Here is a 22,545-nt window from a genome sequence, read left to right as displayed (position 1 = left end):
GAGGGCTATGGAACGAAAAATGGTAGGGGTAACATTAGGAGATAGGAAGCGTGCAGAGTGGATCAGAGAAATAACTCAAGTTACTGACATTCTAGTGGGAATTAAGAAGAAGAAATGGGCATGGGCAGGACATGTAGTGCGAAGAGAGGATAACCGGTGGTCGCTTAGGGTAACAAACTGGATTCCAAGGGAAGGAAAGTGTAGCAGGGGGCGGCGGAAAGTTAGGTGGGCGGATGAGGTTAAGAAGTTCGCAGGGGTCAAGTGGATGCAGCTAGCACAAAACAGGGCTAATTGGAGAAATATGGGAGAGGCCTTCGCCCTGCAGTGGGTATAGTCAGGCTGATGATGATGATGAATTTTACACACACACGCACACGCACACACACACACACGCGCACGCACGCACACACACACACACAGAAGCACGCACGCACGCACACAGACGCACGCACACGCGCACACACTCTATCTCTCTTAGGAAGCCGAATATCGCATCCCGTCCGTACCTTCGGCAGTGTGACAAACCTTCCTATGGGAGAAAAGTAAGCGCACAGGAGACCAACACCATGCAGGAGGCAGGAGAACGCGCTACCTTCTGATTGCTTTGAAGAAAGGCAGTTATTTACAAATAGTTTTTTGTGGCGAAAGAATTCCTAACCACAAGCTGGTGAAGTCTCTTTAAAAGGTGCTGACTTACAATGCGCTGCCAAGACCCTCGTTCGCTTAGGATGCAACGAAAAGTCACACCTTCTTTACGAGTCTTCGTCGTAAAAATGCTCAGACTCTGGCCCTTGAAGTCACTAAAGACGTTGCTAACCTTAATTGGTAGTTCCAGTTTGTTGCAACAGGCGACGGCCCTTGACCTCGCTCTGGTAGGCTGAGTTTGGAAAGTTCGAAGTTTTTCTCCACTACAGAACAGGCGTTTGCATTATAAATTACCGTTGGTACCACGATGAAACCTCCTTCTTTGTCTGCTTGCACAAAACGCAGACCGTTCTCCTTGACCACGATGTTGACCGTAGTACCAAACGCAGTCCCTCACTTGGACGCAGTTCTCAAGAGCATGATGGAATCAGCAGCACCAAACCGCACATTGGTTTGGTGCTGCTTTGCTGGGTTATATATACTGTGTTTTTTCAATAAATTTCAGTTGCGAGTTCAGCGCCCGTCCTGTTTGTTCTTCACCTCCGTCCACGTCTGCAGCGCTGTTATTCCATCATGTCACCATACCAACTCGCCCAGATGTCTCTTCTATCTCAAGAGCACATCCATTCCATCTAACAGGCAACGCTCCCGATCTTTCTTTGGTGCCTTTCCCGCCACTCTCCTGTTGAGAGACAAGGGCTCATGAGCGTCTGTTGGCAGCTAGAGACTGAACTTTGGTCCTTTAGCTAAGACCGGGCTTACTTCTTCCGGCAGACGAGCCTCGCCGAGCACCTTCACAGCTCCACACCTTGCCCTCTGCTTCTCCGGTGCCGTGGTAGTTTGCCGATTCGTGACGCCACCAAAATTCTGTGGTCTAGCTGTGCCTCGAGCTTTCTGTACTCCCGTAATTCCCTTTCAGCTACCCACAGCTCTGACCGCAAAAGTCTGCACAGACGTTTAACGTGACCATAGGAAGGACGGACTGCGCCGAACAGAGAGTTAATCTCCTCCGATATCAGCCCCTTCTTGATGCAAAATCATATGTGTCTAGCACTGCAGGAAGCCCATGAAATCTGGGTGACGATGAGCGACGCTTGTGACGAATGCGAAGACAAACAGAGCCCACAGCACGGGAAAGATACTGAAGGAAAGCTTGCTGATGGGCTAGTTGGTTCATGATTGCACAATCATGAACTAAAAGCCCAGTAACAAGTTTTGCTCCATTGACAAACTCTCTTTTACTAAATGAGAAGATGACGCAAAATATCGAATGTTACATGCTGCTCACATTTTATTGTATTCCTTGAGATGAGTAGCATCGTTTCCCGCGGCGGACCACCGCCGTCTCGAACCCTTCGCATTCCTAGAACTTGCAAAGTTCTTAGCGTCGGACTTGGTGGCGGCACGAAGACTTTAATGGCCGAACTGTCTTGCCGTGCTGGCCTGTCACCCGGAACATAACCGTCTTGTTCTGTGCTCGCCACCCCGCTGTCACCTGTTTGTCTGGACGCGGCTCCTCAGGAACACACGTCTTACCTGCGTCTTGTCCTGTTCGGGCACGCCGGTGCGCTCAATGCCTTCAACATTGGGGATTCATTCACTGTCAACCACTCAGTAGCACTTGTCCCCGTCTACTGCGATTTGCGGCGCATTCCTGTCTGTGGGCGTCATCGTTTCTATTCATAACAAAACTGCCACGAAGCGCTGGGGGCAAAGCCACTTAATATTTTCGACCTCCCGTGCTGACATGCACCCGTCCGTCGCTTACACTAAACTCTGCAGCGAGCTTGTCAGGGGCGATACATTTGTTTCGAAAGTTTTGCCAGAATTTCATATTACTGCAAAACAAAAAGCAAGCTCTCGAGGACAACTGCACCATTGATGTAGCCAACCAGGCAGCATAGGAGGCCGGAAAAGGTCAGGCCACTGAGTGCTGCTTTGTTTATACTTTTATTTGTCTTCTGCCTTTTGCTTTCGCTGGTATTCGTAGTAAAATTAATGTGCTCATTGTGTACAGTCCAATCATGTAAACTTTCGAAGATGACAAAGGGCAAGCTCCAAAAGCAATTTATCTTATTCTGAGACATGGAAGACAGCGCAATGCGCTGCTGCCATGTGTTCCGATAGGCTTGTCGCTAATAAAATTCGCTACATCGCTATATAATGGGTTGGGGACGTTGACACTTTACATATACAGCGGCTCAACGCCCGAAGAATGTCAGAGCTACAGGCGAGCTGGGATGTTTGTATATATATATATATATATATATATGAAGGAAAGAAGCCAACAGTCGGCGAGGCCAAGGAAAGCGTTGGGCATGGTACTTTGTCTTTTTTTTAACGTTTACTTGGATAATCACAGAAGTTAGTAATGTAATCTGTTTAGGGGAAAGATAATTAAACGTATACAGACAACATAAATACCCAAGCAAGAAACAGGGGGACAGCGGCCGATGTAGCTCAGTTGGAAGAGCACCGGACGCGATATTCGGAGGTCGTGGGTTCGGTTCCCACCATCGGCACGTTGTTTTTTCTTCTACTTTGTGTTTAATTATCTTTCCCCTGAACAGATTACATTACTAACTTCTGTGATTATCCAAGTAAACGTTAAAAGAAAAAAGACATAAAGTACCATCCCCAACGCTTTCTTTGGCCTCGCCGACTGTTGGCTTCTTTCCTTCATATATTATAACGAGCACCCTCATTTCCCCTATATATATATATATATAGTAAAAGAAGGCTAGGTCGAGACGGCGAAGTCGTGACGGCAAGGACAGCGAAGCCTTGTCTAGCGTTTTAATCCGATCACGAACCCAGGCGCGCGCCGGAGCCGGCGCCGCGGGATGATGATGATGGTATGTACAAATGAAAGAAGATCATGGCATGTACAAATGAAAGAAGGTCCACAGAAGGCTCACACAATCTGCCCGGGGGGTCGGAAGCGGCCAGCCTGGCCGCTCCTAATTAACCGATGTACCGCGGCGCACAAACGGTTTCAAGCGAGAAACATGAACAATTTCAGTTCCACGGTGGCGTCGATCGGCTGGGGGATCAACAGGCGTGACTTTGTAGTTAACTGGAGAAGTTTGGCTGATGATCTCGTAGGGACCAAGGTAGCGGTGGTGGAATTTGTCACTAAGGGCAGGGGTGCGCAGTGGTGTATAAAGCAATACTTCGTCACCGGGACGATAAGAGACCACGCGATGCGTAGAATCGTAGCGACCCTTGCGGTCTTCCTGGCACGCTGCTGTGTTGAGGCGGGCAAGATGACGGCATCTGGCCACACGAGATAAAAACTGGGTAGGTACTGATGTGGAGTTGTCGGGCGTAGAGAAGAAGGAAGCGTCGAGAATTGTAGTGGGAGGACGGCCATAAACGAGGAAAAATGAAGAATAACCGGTAGTCCGCTGTACTGCTGTGTTATAGGCGAAAGTGACGAATGGTAGAATAGTGTCCTAATTTCGATGATCCGGTGTGATGTACATGGAGATCATATCCGATAAGGTGCGGTGAAATCGCTCAGTCAGCCCGTTAGTCTGGGGATGGTAGCTTGAGGTTGTCTTATGAAGGGTGGATGACGCGTGAAGAACTTCGGCAACGACTGCCGATAAGAAGGCCATCCCGCGGTCACTTAGGAGCACCCGAGGAGCGCCATGACGCAATACAATTGATCGCAACAAGAAATTTGCTACTTCTTGAGCGGAACCGGTCGGTACAGGTGCTGTCTCAGCATAGCGTGTAAGGTGGTCGACAGCTGTTATAATCCAATGGTTACCCCCATCGGAGAAAGGTAGGGGACCATATAAGTCGATGCCGACTACGTCGAATGGCGTGGCGGAGCAGGGAACAGGTTGTAGAAGGCCAGCGGGCGAAGACGTCGGCCGTTTGCGACGTTGGCACAGAGGGCAGGATGCAACGTATTTGGCAACGCAGGAAGATAGGCCAGGCCAAAAGAATCGTTTTTTCACGCGGTCGTAGGTTTTGTCAACACCAAGGTGACCTGCAGTAGCGTCATCGTGGAGAGCCGCCAGTATACGTGGGCGAAGCACACGCGGCACGACTGGGATCCAGCGAGTTCCATCAGGGCAATACACGAAGCGGAGTAGGATGCCATCTTCGAGCTTAAAATTGCGAAGTTGTCGGCGAAGCCGAGCATTGGGTGGGTCCGAAGCGCCAATAAGGCGGTCGATGATGGGTCGGCAGTAGGCATCGGCTAATTGCTGTGAGCGGAGAGCGTGTTTGTTCTCAGAGCCGTCAAATGAAACTGTTGTGATATACGTCGGGAAAAGAGATGGTCGGCTGTGGTCATAGGTGGAAATGCATTGGGAAGAAAAACAGCAAGCTGATTCCGAAAGTGGACAGCGAGAAAGAGCGTCGGCGTCATGGTGTTGGCGACCCGATTTATAAGTGACGTCGAAATTGTATTCTTGCAGGCGTAGAATCCAACGGCCAAGTCGGCCTGTCAAATTTTTGAGCGAAGACAACCAGCAAAGAGCATGGTGATCGGTCACAACTGTGAAATGCCGACCATATAGGTAAGGGCGAAATTTTTGGACAGCCCAGACGACGGCAAGGCACTCCTGCTCGGTAATGGTGTAGTTTTTCGCAGCTGGAGTCATAGTCCGACTGGCGAAGGCAATCACTTTCTCACGCGAAGTTGCATCGCGCTGTAGGAGTACAGCTCCAAGACCGAGACCACTAGCATCAGTGTGCAGGATGGTTGGAGCGCTGTCACTGAAGTGGCCAAGAACAGGGTCTGATGTGAGGGCGTGCTTCAGATTATTAAAAGCGGCTTCGCACTGTTCAGTCCACACGAAAGGGCTGCGTGCTTTAAGTAGTTTATGAAGTGGATCAGCAGTACTTGCAAAATGCCTTTTAAAACACCGGAAATAAGACGCCAGGCCGAGAAAACTGCGCAATTCTGTAATCCGTTGCGGACGAGCAAAGTTCAAGACAGCGATGATTTTTTCAGGGTCTGGACGAATGCCGTCATGGCTGACTAGATGTCCCAATATTTTAATTTCCTTCTGTACAAAGTGGCACTTCTTGGTGTTGAGCTGAAGGCCCGCTGAAGCGAGACACGTGAGGACCTCATTCAGGCGTGTGAGATGGTCGTTAAAAGTTGACGAAAAGATGACAATGTCATCCAAGTAACATAAACAGGTTCTCCATTTTAGGCCACGAAGCACACTATCGATCATTCTTTCAAATGTCGCTGGTGCGTTACAAAGTCCGAAAGGAACGTTAAATTCGTAAAGGCTATCGGGAGTTGAGAAAGCGGTTTTTTCTTTATCGTCCTCGTGCATAGGTATTTGCCAATAACCTGAGCGGAGGTCCAAAGTTGAGAAATATTCGGCGCCTTGGAGAGAGTCAAGGGCGTCATCAATTCTTGGCATTGGGTATACATCTTTGCGGGTAATTTTGTTGAGTGCCCGGTAATCAACACAAAAGCGTACCGAGGCGTCCTTTTTTTTTAACTAACACTACTGGGGAGGACCATGGGCTTGTCGAGGGACGAATAATATTGCGATGGAGCATGTCATTTACATTTTCTTCAATTACTTTTCGTTCAGAGAGGGAAACCCGATAAGGCCGTCGGCGAACGATAGAGTTACCTTCAGTAATGATGCGATGGTGCGCAACACTAGTCCGTCCCAGTGGTGGGGAAGTGGCATCAAAAATGGCTTGGTGGTGTCGAAGCAATGTCAGCAGTTCTTGGCGTTGGTTCGGCGTGAGGTTAGGATTAATAGCCTTTGTGAGAACAGAAAGAGAGACGTCTGGCGAAACACTGCGCTGAGGCAGAGGGGCGGTGAGCACCATCAAGGACAAAGTTTGAACATCCACCATGCAGGGGAGAGAAGTTCCTTTTGGGAGCACGAGGGATTCACGTGAAGTGTTAGTGGTCGCTACTGTCGCTGAGCCGTTGCAAAACCTCACAAGACTAGACGGGAAGGCGATACCGCGTGCAAGATGACGATAAGATGGTGCGATGAGTACGTCCCCGTCAGTGATGTGGTCAGAAACAACGGTAAGCAGTTTTTCGCACTGAGGAGGCAAAACAGTATCAGCGGCGGCAACGAGGGGATGATGTCGTTCAGAAACTTCAGATGAAACATCGCTGTCTGTCATATGGATAACACGGTCGCCACATGAAATTAACGCCGAAGCGGTTGACAAAAAATCCCATCCTAAGATCATCAGATGCGCACATGGTGAGAGCACAGCAAACTGCACATGATGGCGGACGCCGTCAATAACAATTCGTACGGTGCACTTTGCTAAAGGGCGCAAAGGGACGTCATTGGCTCCACGGAGTTCAGGCCCATCATATGGTGTCGTCACTTTTCGCAAACGGTAGCACAAATCAGCGTGAATGACAGAAATTGCAGCTCCTGTATCAATCAATGCTTCGACCGGTAATCCTTCAGCGAAAGCAGAAGTCACATTATACGGGCGATTTGGAGGACTTTTGGTTAGTTCGCAAAGTGCAGTTTGACCTCCGGAAACTGCAACGTTTAGTTTTTCGGATGGCGGGCAGGGATAGTTGTTGCGGGGCGGAGAGGGGAAACTGAGCGGCGGTATGGGGATAGGGACCGACGTCGGGATGAATGGGTTCCACGAGGCTCAGACGAGGATTCTGGAGGTGGGGATGATCTTCGAGGTGGGCTTGGAATAAACCGGCGTTGATAATATGACGTTGAAGGGATGTCACTTTCAAAGGTATCGTAACCACGGCGCTCGTTCTAGAGGCGGCGACGACAGACGCGGGATATATGTCCTCTAATGCCACAGTAATAGCAAATTGGTCGGGAGGGGCGCCAAGGTGCGTAATAGGGTGGTGCAGGTTGAGCCGTCGCTATTGCATTGACGTGACTGTAGGTTGGTGCCGGTCGAGGCGGGGGAACTAAAGGAGGGGGGGGGGGGATGCTGCGACGTGCGCGTAAGTCGGTACTGAGCGGGGTGCCGGAGGGCCAGATGTCATAGGTTCGGTGATTGTTGCCAGCTCTTCTTTGATGATGCTGCGGAGACCGGCGTCATTAGATGTTGCGGAAGAGTGACCGCACCCGTGTCGACAGACAGGCTTGAGGGCCTGGAGCTCCTCGCGGATGATGGCTCGAATAAGTGCCCGCAGGTCGAGATCAGCATAGGTCGGGCCAGTAGCGTTGGCGGGCTGCAATCGGGAGGACTGCAGCTGGTCGATGCGTTGGCAGGTCGTAATAATGGAATCAATAGTTGAAGGATTTTGAGCAACTAGGATGTTATACGCCGTAGAATTGATTCCTTTCAAGACGTGGTGTACTCGTTCAGGTTCCGCCATGGTGGGACTAATACGCCGGCAGAGTGCAAGTATGGCCTCTATGTAAAACGCATATGACTCATCAGGACCTTGAAGGCGTGAAGCGAGCTTGGTCTTCGCGATCTCAGTCCGAACTGCCGGGTCGGCGATGTACTGTCGGAACTGCTGTTTGAAGGTGGTACAGTTAGTTGTGTGGGGCTCGCGGTTGATGAACCAAGTCCTGGCGACCTCAGTAAGGTAGAAAGAGATGTTGAGAAATTTCAGAGCATCGTCCCACCGGTTGTAGGCACTGTAGCGTTCATAGGTGTCCAGCCAGTCATCAACGTTTTCATCGCGACGACCAGCGAACAGCGGCGGGTCGCGCTGTCATGTGGGCACAGTCGGAGGGGGTGGTGCAGCTGAGGTAGAGGGTCCGGCCTGTTCGTGGGTACTGTCGGTAGACATAGCGATGGTGGCAGTTGCTAAACGGCGACCGGAACGTAGCTCCAGCGAGAGGCAGGGCCCAAGGCAGCAAGGGGGTCAAATTTCACCTCCACCACTTGTAAAAGAAGGCTAGGTCGAGACGGCGAGGTCGTGACGGCAAGGACAGCGAAGCCTTGTCTAGCGTTTTAATCCGATCACGAACCCAGGCGCGCGCCGGAGCTGGCGCCGCGGGACGATGATGATGGTATGTACAAATGAAAGAAGATCATGGCATGTACAAATGAAAGAAGGTCCACAGAAGGGTCACAATATATATATATATATATATATATATATATATATATATATATATATATATATATGTACATGGCGCTCGAATACTGTTCCTAAGGTTGCGGGATCGAATCCAGGCCTCGGCGGCCGCATTTCGCTGGAGGCGAAAAGCAAGGCGCCCGTGCGCTGTGCGATGTCAGTGCACGGTAAGGAGCCCCAGGTGGTCGAAATTTCCGGAGTTCTCCACTACGGCGTCTCTAATAGTCTGAGTCGCTTTGGGACGTTAAACCCCAGAAACCACAAACCAAATCATATATATATATACATGTTTACTGAGTAAAGTAGAACGTTACGACACTGTCGACAAAATAACTAAATAAAAAAGCAAAAATAACAAAATAATTGTACAGCAGTTGGTACCTTCACATGTTATATATATATATATATATATATATATATATATATATATATATATATATATACATAAGACGTGAAAGTACTATCTGCTGTACAATTCTAGCAATATAGGCTGCAGTGTGCTTCCGAGAGATGAATACCGTGTGAAAGAAGGCCAGGTCGAGACGCCAAGGCGAGAGGTACCGTGTCCGGCGTTTTATTGCGATAGCAACACTGCGCCAGGTTTCGAGCCGTCGCGTGGTCCCGGGGGAGGCCACGCTTGACCTTCAACAGCCGAGAATGAGGAGAAGAATAAGAATAAGAAGAAGACGATGACGTCGACGACGACTGGTAGCTTACGCTCTCGCGTCATACTCTTAAAGGATGAGCTTAGGTGTCTCCAATAATGTAGCACCTTATACTGATAGGGCGTGATACTGGAATAATGTAGCAGGTAAAAGAAGTTTCCGCCGTTGCTTTAGAAATTCAACTAGGGTTAACCAGAGTTAAACCACAACTAGTTTTATACTGATTGCGAACCGAGGTGCATGCCGCCGGTGGCGTCGCGGGATGATGACGATGCTATGTACATGTGAGAGAAGGAGGTCCATGGAAGGCTCACAACCGTGAAGTCACGCTTAGCAATACCTAGTGCGACATCTTCATGCGTTCGTCGGCCGCATTCGGAAATAAAAGCTGAATTCAAATGTCACCGGATATTGCTCAACGTAGAGCAGCATACTGAACATTTTGCACAAATACAATGCGTGCTTGAGCTAATCCGGCTTTTGCATCATCGCACACTGCATTGCGGTCACACGTATCTTGTAGAATAACGAGAGCATCGCATGTCTAACCAAAGCTTTGAAACGTGGAATAAAGCACGACCGCTTTTGCCATGCGGTATGCTGAAAAACACAGGAAGGGAACCGACCATTCCACTTCCGGCTGCGGTCTTCTTACATGTGTCAGCCGGGCTAGAATAGTACAACTCTAGCTGAGGCAGGAAATCGGCTTCAATTTCGCAAATAATAATGGAAGGCAAATTAATAGCACTGGTGTACAAGCAAGTTTTCCTTGACCAATTACAACATATATACCACAATCGCTGTCTAGCAATCGCGGCTCATTGATGGCAAATGCACACTGCTGCGGACACTTCTCTACCGCAAGAAAACTTCTGCGGCGGTGCCTTGAACAATAGTAGTGTACAAAATCTCTTGCATAAAGCAAAGTGACCTCGAGCAGCAGCAGCAGATGGAAAAGACAATAACGCATGTATACGTATAACATAATAGTTTCAGAAACATTGCTTACCTGCTGTAACGAGAAGAATAATTGTTAAAAGCTGTGCCCTCATTGCGGTTTCGTCAAATAAAGGCGAAAAATTTTGAAATACTGTCCTCGTACGTTTGATACAACCTGCTGGTGCAGTGTCAACCTTTGCTTCAGTGACGTGTCAGTAAAGTGCGCGCACGTCGGAGGCGTGGTTATGTATTCAGTTTAAAAGCAACAGCCTTTAGAGCGCAATATATCTTGGGGAAGTGCTTACGTAGACTGCTGTCTCGTTAAAAAGCAGCTGTTTCCTTAAGAGATATAGAAGAATTTGAAGCCTAGCGTTTAATACCGTGAAAAGCCTTTTTTTTATATATCTTCAGAGTACATGTCAAGTAAAAAAAGGTACCAATCGCGCCTGCAGATTATTTGCTGCCATGCGGCACGCGTGTAGATTAGATTATATTATTCGTCAGAACCGTTTGTAATGTAAGTTGTAATCACTATTCGCACCTTAGAATATTTGATGTTCCAGATTATATGTGGCACCACGAAGGAAACTATGATACAATAATTTTCTTTTTTTTGAATATGGCACCAGACAAGCACTAATGACAATTCCGCACTTCTGTGCATTTGTGTCGTCATCCTCATCAAGTGCCATTAACGAAGGTATCGTAGAATGCAAATACTATAATATTGAAGCATATGGATATGAATTCTTGATTTTATACGTCATCATCATCATCTTTATTTACACTGTGAGGTACAGCCTCGGTCAAAAGTTTTGAAGCCAAGGAACTTTTATCTCATCCTCAAAATGAAGCCGCCAGAGCGCCATTGAAGATTAAATGGCCCTGAAAAGCTATCTGAGAGTTTCTTATTATGATAAGGTAGCATTTGCTGGCATTATAAATGACCTTTGGCCCTTAATGATGACGTGACGGCTCCATTTTGCAGCCGAGATGAAAATCCTTCGGCTTCAGGACTTTTGACCAAGACTGTACATGTACATGGATTATTAGTATTACAGAAGGAGGTCCCGAAGTATAAACTGTCCGGGGGACCTCCTATGACAGAATGGATAAGATTAGCAGGTAATATACTAGGCAGTGAAAAGAAGAATATACAGGCGTGCAGAGAAAAACTATAATAGAATACTAACAAGAAACAGTGCAAATAAATTCTAAATAAACAGGAACTTCAAACAAAAAATGCACAAATTACAGAAATTAGCGCATTATTGGTACAAGAATAAATAAAATGTAAACACGGAAACTATGATCCAGACAAAACATCTTTAACAAAACATCATAATAAATACCTCAGCTTTATTTAAATCCTAAAATAAATCAGTCGGTCGGCCGGTGTGCCAGTCTGACCGTCGCGGTAAATCGTTGGTTTGTTCAGTCGGTATAGGTTACCGGTGCGCTGGTCAGTTGATTGATGAATCGATCGGTTCTTATTTTGGTGACACCGGAACAACACTAAAGTCCTGGCCGTGCTAAAATGCACAAATAACAATAAGCATTACCACATAAAGAAAAAAATGATTAGAACCGACTTTAAACACGAAGTATTCTGATAAAGCACGAGGATCAGCCCAAAGCACAACCAAAACACGCAGTGTAGCAAGCACCAGGCCCCAACCAATGGATAGCTGACAATGGAAAAAAGGAAAAGACTGAGAAGAAAAGTATAAAGAGACAGTCTTAGCTGCCTTTATATATATATAGATATGTATATATGAAAGAAAGAAGCCAACAGTCGGCGAGGCCAAGGAAAGCGTTAGGAATGGTACTTTATGTATTTTTTTATTGTTTACTTGCATAATTATCCAAGTAAACATATATCTATATCTATATCTATATATCTATATCTATATATATATATATATATATATATATATATATATATATATATATATATATATATATATATATATATATATATATATATAAGGCAGCTAAGACTGTCTCTTTATATTTTTTCTTCTCAGTCTTTTCCTTTTTTCCATTGTCAGCTATCCATTGGTTGGGGCCTGGTGCTTGCTACACTGCGTGTTTTGGTTTGGGATATATATATATATATATATATATATATATATATATATATATATATATATATATATATCTTTCTGGATGCGTGATCGAGTTACAATTGTCGGCATGCTCACTTAGATTGTAACAATTGTAACAATTAACCCCATCACACAAAGCTGGCGACGCATTTTCAGCACTGCAAATGCCAGCCTCAATTCAAAAGAATCGCAATAATCTCGAATTCTAACAACAAAACAGAAAGAGAAGTTGCAGAAGCGCTTGAAATCAAATCTGCCGGTGCCGAAATGTGTATGAGCAATGTATGACTGTCGTTGTCTGAGAAAGAAGTTCACCTGCTTAAGCTATCTCTAGGAGTGCGTACAGCAGAATTTCTTTGGTGCCTATGATGATTGTTTTCTGCGTGTTCCCTCGTTTCCTTATGTTGCACTGATGACGATCACGTTTCAGTGTGTAAAAGAACTTGACTTGTTTCTACCATTAAAAACTAGTTGTAATTTCGCACTATTTGTCATTCTATTTCTTCTCGTTCTAGGTGCTAGTGCGGTGAACGAATCCGCTTTGCGTCTTATGTAAAACCACTGGCCGCACTTAACTGTCCCAGCCGACAAATTCAGGAACAGGAGACACCTCAGTCTGACGAGTCTCAGCCGCAACCAGCCGCTTTGTCTAGCTGTACTGTACGGAGTTCTACTGTACGCAAAGGATTGCGTTGGTCCGCTCTGCTGACGTCGAATGCCCTGTCGCCACACCACCATCGATTCTAGACGCTGCAGCGAGCCAGTTCATAACACCACTAAAGGAAAACATTGCTCAGGAAAAAAAAAAAAAGCAAGGATTCGCTTTACTTCGGAAAAAACACACCCACGCGTGAGCGATCGCCCTCTGCTGATCATGCTCCGCGGGCACGACGCCGTCGCTTCCGTACTCGGCGATCCACTACGGCTGCTCGAGAACAAACCCTTGCATCAACATCGAGCGCTCACGTAGCACACGCTACTCATAACATAACACATGTAATAAATACCATACTGAGCTATGTTTTTTTCTTTATTGGCAAATTTATTATCAGATTTTACACGTAAAGAACATTACTCTACACAGAGAGAGAGAGAGAATATTGCGCGACAAACACACAACATGGTATAAAACCACGCTATTTGGGTTGCGTGATCAATTACAAATCAGGAATTTGCAGCAACACTTCTATTCTCGGTAGCCACTTAGGTACTTTGTCTTGTGCCTTGAAAACTTTAATAACACTCGCAACGTAGCTATTTTTTTCTTTATTGCCGGATGTCATACACAGAACCAAGTTTTACATACAATAAATTGATCTGAACACTCCAACTCGAAATGTTCACATAAATATGACACCGATAAAAAAAGCCGTGAACCCTATTGGGATTGTCGTTGTCGAGTTAAAATTCTTTCAGCTCTATCAAAGGTTCAACTTTCACCACCCATGCTGGGACTGCACTCATCGCTTTGTGCATTTCAACAAAGGCTTACATACACTCGCGAAAGTAGAGCCTTGCAGCCTTGCAAGTAGAGCCTTCAGGGTCAACGTGGAAGCCCACCATTCGTGATCGCCAAGGACTGTGCAATCCTAGTAACATTACAGTGTCAAGAGCTACATCAACTTCATTATATGCCGGCAGGAACTTGATTCCGTGTAGATCTAAAGGTAACTCTTTTTTAAGTGTCCTTTGTAACATGTAACAAAAATAAACCCCCTCCCAGCAGTGCAGAAAAATATGACATGGTATATTGTCTCTGGTTGTTTACATATAAGAAAATACCCAATGCAGATAAAAACTATTGTCTTCAAAAAACGTTTTCACCGATAACGTACCTGTACGTAGTTTAAAGAAAAACGTTTTTACCACTGGTGAAACTGGCATTCTCTCCACGTGTTTTAATCCGTCTTGACCTAGACTTTCGCTGCACAAGGCTCTGTACACAGGAAGAGGAAAAAGGTAGTCACAAATATCGTTGTACAGTTTCTTCTCCTTGACTGAACTCAATTATTCTGCCGAAAAACGAGCTGTCAAAATTCGGAAACAGCTCATTATTTCTTGAAAAAAAAAAATTACAAGGGTCAACGCTGCTGAACCAAATATTGAGCGATGTGAGTGCACGTTAAAGAACCCCAGGTGGTCGAAATTTCCGGAGTCCTCCGCTACAGCGTCTCTCATAGCCTGAGTCGCTTTGGGACGTTAAACCCCAAAACCAAACCAAACCAAATATTGAGCGAAATCATTGACTGCGGGTGACCGAGCGTTCTTCTTCTTCTCTTTTTGCTCTTCTAAGCGCGCATATAAAGCCACGCTTTAGCCAAGCCGTATGAACAAGCCTTAGTGGCCTATAGGGGAAATGCGAATGCCAGGGTCCTAGCAGGCTGATTCTGACATAACCGTCCCATGTGAAACGAGAGACCCAAGTTGGCAGCTCCTGCCAACTGAGCCGCTGCTCTGACCGCGCCACGCCGACCGCTAGAGTTGGGAGCCCATCACTCGCTTTTGTGTCACGTGGGGTATGACGTCACAGCGTCAAGTGGGTAAATCGTGGCTACCGCCGCGCTACGCCTACCGCTTGAGGTGGTAGCCCAGCTCTCATCCTAGTGTCACGAGGGTAAGACGTGGCTACCGCCGTGCTACGCTGAAGGCTCGAAACCTAGAGCAGTATTGCTTTCGCAATAAAACTTCTAAATTCACCCTCGCACATTTCTCGTAGAGGCAACGAATTGGGCACTGCCCGCACGAGCCTTACTTGGCACCACTGAGCTATAGCGGCGCTCGTTACCACCACTCTCATCGGAGCAGACATTAGGGAAGGGCACGCGCGTAGCAGGCTGTGTCGCGAGTCACTATTCGGCACTATACCGCACGCGCAGACAGCGATACATACTTCAACGAGACAAAAGGCCAACCGAAAAGAAAAAGCAGCCGCCAGTGAGGATCGAACTCACGACCTCTGGTTTACAAGACCAGCGCTTTGCCACTGAGCTCTAGCGGCGCTCGTTACCACCACTCTCATCGGAGCAGACATTAGGGAAGGGCACGCGCGTAGCAGGCTGTGTCGCGAGTCACTATTCGGCACAATACCGCACGCGCAGACAGCGATACATACTTCAACGTGACAAAAGGCCAGCCGAAGAAGAAAAAGCAGCCGCCAGTGAGGATCGAACTCACGACCGCTGGTTTACAAGACCAGCGCTCTGCCACTGAGCTATAGCGGCGATCGTTACCACCGCTCTTATCGGAGCAGACATTAGGGAAGGGCACGCGCGTAGCAGGCTGCGTCGCGGGTTACTATTCGGCATTACACCGCACGCGCAGACAGCGATACATACTTCAACGTGACAAAAGGCCAGCCAAAAAAGAAAAAAGCAGCCACCAGTGAGGATCGAACTCACGACCGCTGGTTTACAAGACCAGCGCTCTGCCACTGAGCTATAGCGGCGCTCGTTACCACCGCTCTCATCGGAGCCGACATTAGGGAAGGGCACGCGCGTATCAGGCTGTGTCGCGAGTCACCATTTGGCACTATACCGCACGCGTAGACAGCGATGCATACTTCAACGTGACAAAAGGCCAGCCGAAAAAGAAAAAAGCAGCCGCCAGTGAGGATCGAACTCACGGCCGCTGGTTTACAAGACCAGCGCTTTGCCACTGAGCTATAGCTTTTTTTTTTATTTATTTATTGCCTGACTTTGACACAAATACACCGCACTGGAACTCCAAACAACAGGAACAAAGGAATAATATATGTACACAAAGCTAGTTCGCGTTGCCTAACACCCACTGAGGGGCAGGCATTGTCATGTTAAAATTCCTTGAGCACCGTCAAAGGTTCCAGCTTTGACAGTCACTCAGGAGCACATGATTGCAATTTAAGCACGTCGAGCCATCGCTGCACACTTTCACGGAAATACATGCGGGCTGGCCGTGCATCTGGATCGCAGTGATAACCAGCCATTCGTGCGCGCCATATACTGTGGAGGCACGTTAACATAACCTGGTCTAACGGCATATCATCGTGGTTATCCAATGGCAAATACCTAATGCCATGGGAATCAAGTGGCAACTGTTTTTTTTTATTGTCCTTTGCAGAACATCCCACAAATATACCCCCTCCCAGCAATGCAAAAACACGTGATCTATTGTCTCTGGCTGTTTGCAGATGAGACATTGGGCCCCCCACGGTAGGAACATACCCTTTTCCTCCATAAATGATTTTACACTCAAAGTACCGGTATGTAGCATAAAGAAAAACGTTTTAGCTCCCGTAGCGACTTGCATTTTCTTTACGCGTTTTAATACATTGCTTCATGTGCCTCCATAGTATAAAACTCGGTACAAGGGCACCGGGAACACCCCTTCACAAACATCCTTGTATAATGTTCTCCTGTTAACATTACTTAAATACTATTTCGAAAAACGTGCGCTTAAGAATTTCACACTCAAAACAATTTCCCTAAAGAATCCGAAAAGAGAACCCGGCATACATTGAGTATAAAGTACGAAATCAGGCAACGCTCGACCACCCTGGCCTGACCACCCGATCGCTGGCCTCCCTAAAAAACATAAACCGGTTGACAATTTGTCGCACAAACAAATGACCGAGACCAAGCCCCCCATGCTTCACCTGCCGGAACAAATTTGTCCGACTGCACCTCTCTCAACTCGAGGCCCAAACAAACACCGCAAAAACTCGATGGAATTTTTGCACATTTACACGGGAGCAATGCAACACTTGCATTACATACCATAACTTACTAATTAAAAACAGGTTGCAAACTGCGGCTCTTGCAAATATTAATAATTGAGCGCTTTTCCATTTCTCCGCTTTTTCACGGGTTTCTTTGACCTGCTCTAGCCAGTATGGCTCGCTTTCCTTGTAAAATTCCAAGGGAACACCCAGGTACTTTGCAGGCGTTGTAACCCACGACACATTAGCGAAATTGTCGGGGGTCAGCTGCCATTCTCCGTGCCAAAATCCCAGGCACTTACCCCAGTTAACTTTACTCCCTGTGACTTTGTTAAAATGTTTTACCACATCCACTGTCCTCTTTATACTCTCCTTATTTACACAAAAAACCGCAACGTCGTCTGCGTAAGCCAGTAATTTGACTTCAGACTCCTGCAGTCGAAAACCATCAATGTCATTGTTTTGTAGGATGCTTAAACACAATGTTTCAATATAAATGCCGAACAAAAGAGGGCTGAGGGGGCAACCTTGGCGCACCGAACGTCGTGCGTTGATGGGGGCCCCCAGTGACTTATTGACAATTAATCTCGTAGTGCAGTTACGGTACGCCAAGGCCACTCCCTCTCGAATAATAGAGCCGACATTGACATAGTCTAATATACTGAACAGAATAGTATGTGCCACACAATCAAAAGCTTTCTCCAAGCCAAACTGCAGTGACGCAACACATGCATGAGTTGCATTGCAGCATTCGAGCACACTTCTCGCTTTGTGAATGTTCTGATAGATAGATCGCTCTTTGATACCGCACGTTTGGTGAGGGCCCACTAGTTCGCATATAACCGTTTGTTGTCTGCCAGCAAGCACCTTCATATAAATCTTGTAATCAACGTTTGTCAAAGCAATGGGCCTGTAAGACGACAACTGCCTAAGCTTATCTGGTTGGTCAGTTTTCGGAATAAGTACTGTGTGCGACGATCCGAAAGACGCAGGCAGTGCCTTCAGTTCATACGCTCCATTAAACAAGGCACACAACAAAGGAGATAGCTGTTCCTTGAACGCTTTATAAAAAGCCGCACTCAGACCATCAGGCCCGGGTGATTTCCCTGGGTTTAAATTTTCTATTGCCTGCTGCACTTCTTTTCGCTTATTGGCCGCTCCAGTCTTTCTTTTTGTTCGTCATCAATTTTTGGAATCGCGTCAAGAAAGGATTCTTTAAAACGGTCCAAATAAACTTCTCGGGACGAAAATAGCTCTTCATAATACTCCCGGAAAGCTTTCGCGATTCCTTCGTTATCGGTTTCTGTGCGTCCTGCCCATATCTACCCCTGCCACGTGATATCGCCTTGCATTTGCTTTTTCTATTCCCAACGATCTTTTTGTCGGCGTCTCATCCATGGCCATTTTTTCCGCTCTCGCACGCACCCATGCTCTGCGATAACGGTCTTCGTCATTCAGTTGAAGTCTGTTTTATTTTTCTAACGTCGTCAATGTATAACGCTGGCGTGTTACACTCCAGGGCTAACAATTTATCTAGCAAAGATCTTAAATGCATTTCATTTTGTGTTTCTTGAAACCGTATGCAGCTGGCTTTTTCTATAACTGATTTTAATTTGTTGCTTACACAGTTCCCATTCTTGACCCAGTTCGTGGGTGTTCTCCTGACAAATCTTACCAATTTTTTCTTCTACTAGTCTGGTGAATTGCTCGTCATTCAGCAGTTTATTATTTAATTTCCACAATTCCCAATTAAAACCGCTGCCCCCCTTTCTTGTTCCAATTGTACACTGAACCATGCAGTGATCTGAGTACGTTACCGCCAAAACATAATAATCCTGGCATTTTGGGGCCAGTTCTGCGGACACATAAATCCTGTCAAGGCGGGCGTGGCTAGCACCCTGAAAATGAGTATACTGAACCCGTCGCTCGCTCGTGAAACACTCTGCAACGTCTTCCAGTGCAAACTCGTCAATCAAGCGTGGCAGTACCTCTGTGCTACGATCCCTAAATGTACGATGGCTAGTTTTGTCACCGGAGCTCAGTACACAATTTAAATCTCCCAGAAAGACAAGTTGCTTATCCGTGTTTAAATACCCTTAAACAAAATCAAACAAAGCAGCCCTCTCATAAACTACCGTCGGTGCATATATATAAACAGCACGCCACTCAGCTGAGCAAAAACTAAAATCGAGGACCACACCCCGACCCGACGGAAAAGAAGCATGCGACTGCACTACAAGACCCGGCAACTTCTTCACAAACAGGACGCATCCAGCAGAAGTACCGACTGCATGGCTGACAACTGCGTAAAACAGCGACGTGAAACGTTGCACCATGCTCTCGGTCTCTTGTTCACCCTCGACTTTTGTCTCTTGAACTCCAAGTATATCGATGTCATTTTCATTTAAAAGGCGCAGGACTTGGCTCTGCTTCCTTTTCGCTGCTATACCTCTCACGTTAAGGGTTGCAATCTTTAGTGACAGTTCATAAGCCATTTTCTTAGAGTGAAAAGAGGCCAAGAGCATGGTGCATACCTTTCACGTCTAGCATGGCGCTAGACGCTTTCGTTGACGCCGGAGCCATGAGGTTGGACTGGCAGACCTTGTGACAGGGGCGGCTTTTCGGCAGCTCTCCTGTCCGCCGAGACATTCGGTCTCGGTTTGAAGGTCGCCCTCCTCCCTATTGGCGTTTTTATCGGCGGCTCGTCGTTGCTAGCAGCCTCTGCCTTGCTTGTCTCACTTGTGCTCTCGTCGTGGGCACGCTTCGCAGGGCCTTGGACGTTGGTCGCTCGGCCGCTGCTCTTTTCAAGGGTTTCCTGTCGGCCCGCAGACTCCTGAAGTTCAGTTTTTGAGCTCTCGGCATCGCTCACCCTTTCTTCCTGTGACGGTCCGTTGCTCGGTAGTGTGACTTCCTTGTCTGGCCTACTGAGTATCTCGTCACCACCCCCAGGGGGCACTAACATGCTTGTCGTTGCTGCTAGCTTTTCAGCTTCTCCGACCCCTTTTGCGGCCTCTTCTGTCTCTGCCACATCCATTTGGTGCTCAGTCATGTCCGCCCTCGCTGTTGGTGCAGTAGCCACTGCATACGTTCGCACGCAATCTTCCTCGGCGTGGCCAAAGCGCTTACATGTAGAGCAACGCGGAATCTTACATTCCCGGCGCACATGACCGGTCCCGCGGCAGCGCCGGCACTGCATTGGCCGCCCAGGCACCACAACAAGGGCCAACTCCCCTGCTACTCTTATCTGGTGAGGCAGGTCATCTATCTTAATCCCGGGCTTCAACTTCAGGAGCACGGTTCGCGTTGTGGAGCCCTTTTCGTGCACGCCCTGGACTCGCCACCGCTCACGGGTCACTTCGGTCACCTCACCGAATGCCGCAAAAGCAGTTCGGATATCCTCATCCGCCACGCCATGCAACATCCAGTGGAGCCGTAGCTTCACCTGTTGATCCTCCGGGTCAATGATGATGCACCGTCGACCTTTCATTTGAAGCTCCTTGAAGGCTACCAGCTGCTTGGTTGCTTCAGTGCTGCTCAAAGTCACCGCCCAGACATGGTTTATTTGGTAAGCCCCCAAGGCCACCACGTCTGGGAGCGTACCAGTCTTGGCCAGGGCGTCCCGAAAATCTTCAACCCTGAAGGGTCGCACTCGTACGTCGCCGTGCAAAAAAACTGTGTTGAAAACAACACATCCGGTGGGCAGATGCGGCAAAATGAGCTGATATTCCTTATCATCGTTTGAGTTAAGCCTGTTACCGCGGCCAGCCTGGGCCGCAATCGCCGCTCCGCCGGAGCTCATGATTCTGCTTCCGTACACGCCGGTGGCCGGAAGTAGAATGCCACTGAGCTATAGCGGCGCTCGTTACCACCACTCTCATCGGAGCAGACATTAGGAAAGGGCACGCGCGTAGCAGGCTGTGTCTCGAGTCACTATTCGGCACTATACCGCACGCGCAGACAGCGATACATACTTCAACGTGACAAAAGGCCAGCCGAAAAAGAAAAAGCAGCCGCCAGTGAGGATCGAAATCACGACCACTGGTTTACAAGACCAGCGCTCTGCCACTGAGCTATAGCGGCGCTCGGTACCACCACTCTCGTCGGAGCAGACATTAGGAAAGGGCACGCGCGTCACTATTCAGCACTATACCGCACGCGCAGACAGTGATACATACTTCAACGTGACAAAAGGCCAGCCGAAAAAGAAAAAGCAGCCGTCACTGAGGATCGAACTCACGACCGCTGGTTTACAAAAACAGCGCTCTGCCACTGAGCTATAGCAGCTTTTTTGTTGTTTATTACCGAGTTGGCAACAACAAGGAACGATGAGAAGTCGCACGGAAATAAAAACACAAGTTGCTTTCTGACAGGTTTCTTGTGATAAAATGGATTAAGTGACGTGAGCTTGTCCAAGACAGGCAGCTATTCGGGGGTTCAGATTGTCCTTCGAAAACATCACGCGTGTACATTACACTTTCTACAAAATACTGATAGGCTGGGTGTACAACAACATGCTCATGGCAAACATCCATTCGCGTACACAAGGCCAGTAATAAATCACTCGGCACTTCTCCTGGCTGGGCGCATGGAAGGTAGCGTATGCCAAACGGAGTTATTGGTAAGTCGTTTTTGATAGTACGTTATAGCACGTCCCCCACACACACAAAAAAAAAACCGCATCGTTACAATCAAGGAAAATATACTCTATAGATTCCAGTTTTTTTACAAAAATAAACAGTGAGCAGACAAAGGCATTAAAAGGCCTTTGCTTTCCAGCCATGGTTCAACGGAAGAATGCCGGTATGCAATTGAAAAAATAAAGACAGCGGACGATCTGATATGCATTATTTTCCCCCTTTTCACAGAGAAAATAGTTATACTGAGAACAATATTTCACGTACCACTTTATCTAATGCTTTGTGGAGGTCTAAGTGCACACAAATCTATAGCGGCGCTTGTTACAGCCGCTTCCATCAGAGCAGACATTAGGGAAGGGCACGCTTAGCATGCTGCGTTGCCAGTCACTACTCAGCATTATACCGCACGCGCAGCGATACCTACTTCAACGTGAAAAAACGACAGCCGAAAAAAAAATTACAAGGGTTCAACGCTGCTGAACCAAATATTGAGCAAAAGCATTAGCTGCGGTTGACCGAGCGTTCTTTTCTTATTTTTCTTCTTCCTCAGCGCACATATAAAGCCTCGCTTTAACCAAGCCGTATCAACGTGCCTTAGTGGCCTATAGGGGTAACGTGAATGCCCAGGTACTAGCAAGCTTATTCGGACCTAACCGTTCCATGTGAAAGGAGACCCAAATTGGCCGCTCCTGCCAGCCCGTGTGTCACGAGGGGTGTGACGTCACAGCGTCCGGTGGGTAAGACCATAGAGTTCCTCACACTAACTAAAGGGAAAGCTGAGGGCGCTGCACTTCAGCCACCATGGGCGCGCTAAGAATCATTGGCC

At 47.4% G+C, this 22,545-nt stretch overlaps 1 protein-coding gene and 4 non-coding genes across 5 annotated transcripts in view; 1 reads left to right on the top strand and 4 right to left on the bottom strand.

Annotated features, from left to right (window-relative positions):
- LOC146186337 (uncharacterized) overlaps positions 1-22,545 on the top strand; it is a 119,891-nt gene that overhangs the window by 90,664 nt on the left and 6,682 nt on the right. The window lies entirely within an intron of this gene.
- TRNAT-UGU (transfer RNA threonine (anticodon UGU)) lies at positions 15,316-15,387 on the bottom strand. The gene has a single exon. It is a non-coding gene; the product is annotated as a tRNA-Thr (tRNA).
- Positions 15,539-15,610, bottom strand: TRNAT-UGU (transfer RNA threonine (anticodon UGU)). The gene has a single exon. It is a non-coding gene; the product is annotated as a tRNA-Thr (tRNA).
- On the bottom strand, positions 15,763-15,834 carry TRNAT-UGU (transfer RNA threonine (anticodon UGU)). Its single transcript has one exon. It is a non-coding gene; the product is annotated as a tRNA-Thr (tRNA).
- On the bottom strand, positions 21,091-21,162 carry TRNAT-UGU (transfer RNA threonine (anticodon UGU)). Its single transcript has one exon. It is a non-coding gene; the product is annotated as a tRNA-Thr (tRNA).

The sequence above is a fragment of the Amblyomma maculatum genome, chromosome 6, assembly GCF_055883805.1.
Source record: "Amblyomma maculatum isolate TAMU_Amacu chromosome 6, ASM5588380v1, whole genome shotgun sequence".
Taxonomy (NCBI): domain Eukaryota; kingdom Metazoa; phylum Arthropoda; class Arachnida; order Ixodida; family Ixodidae; genus Amblyomma; species Amblyomma maculatum.
The sequence above is the reverse complement of the archived record's forward strand: the minus strand, read 5'-3'. Positions and strand labels throughout refer to the sequence as shown.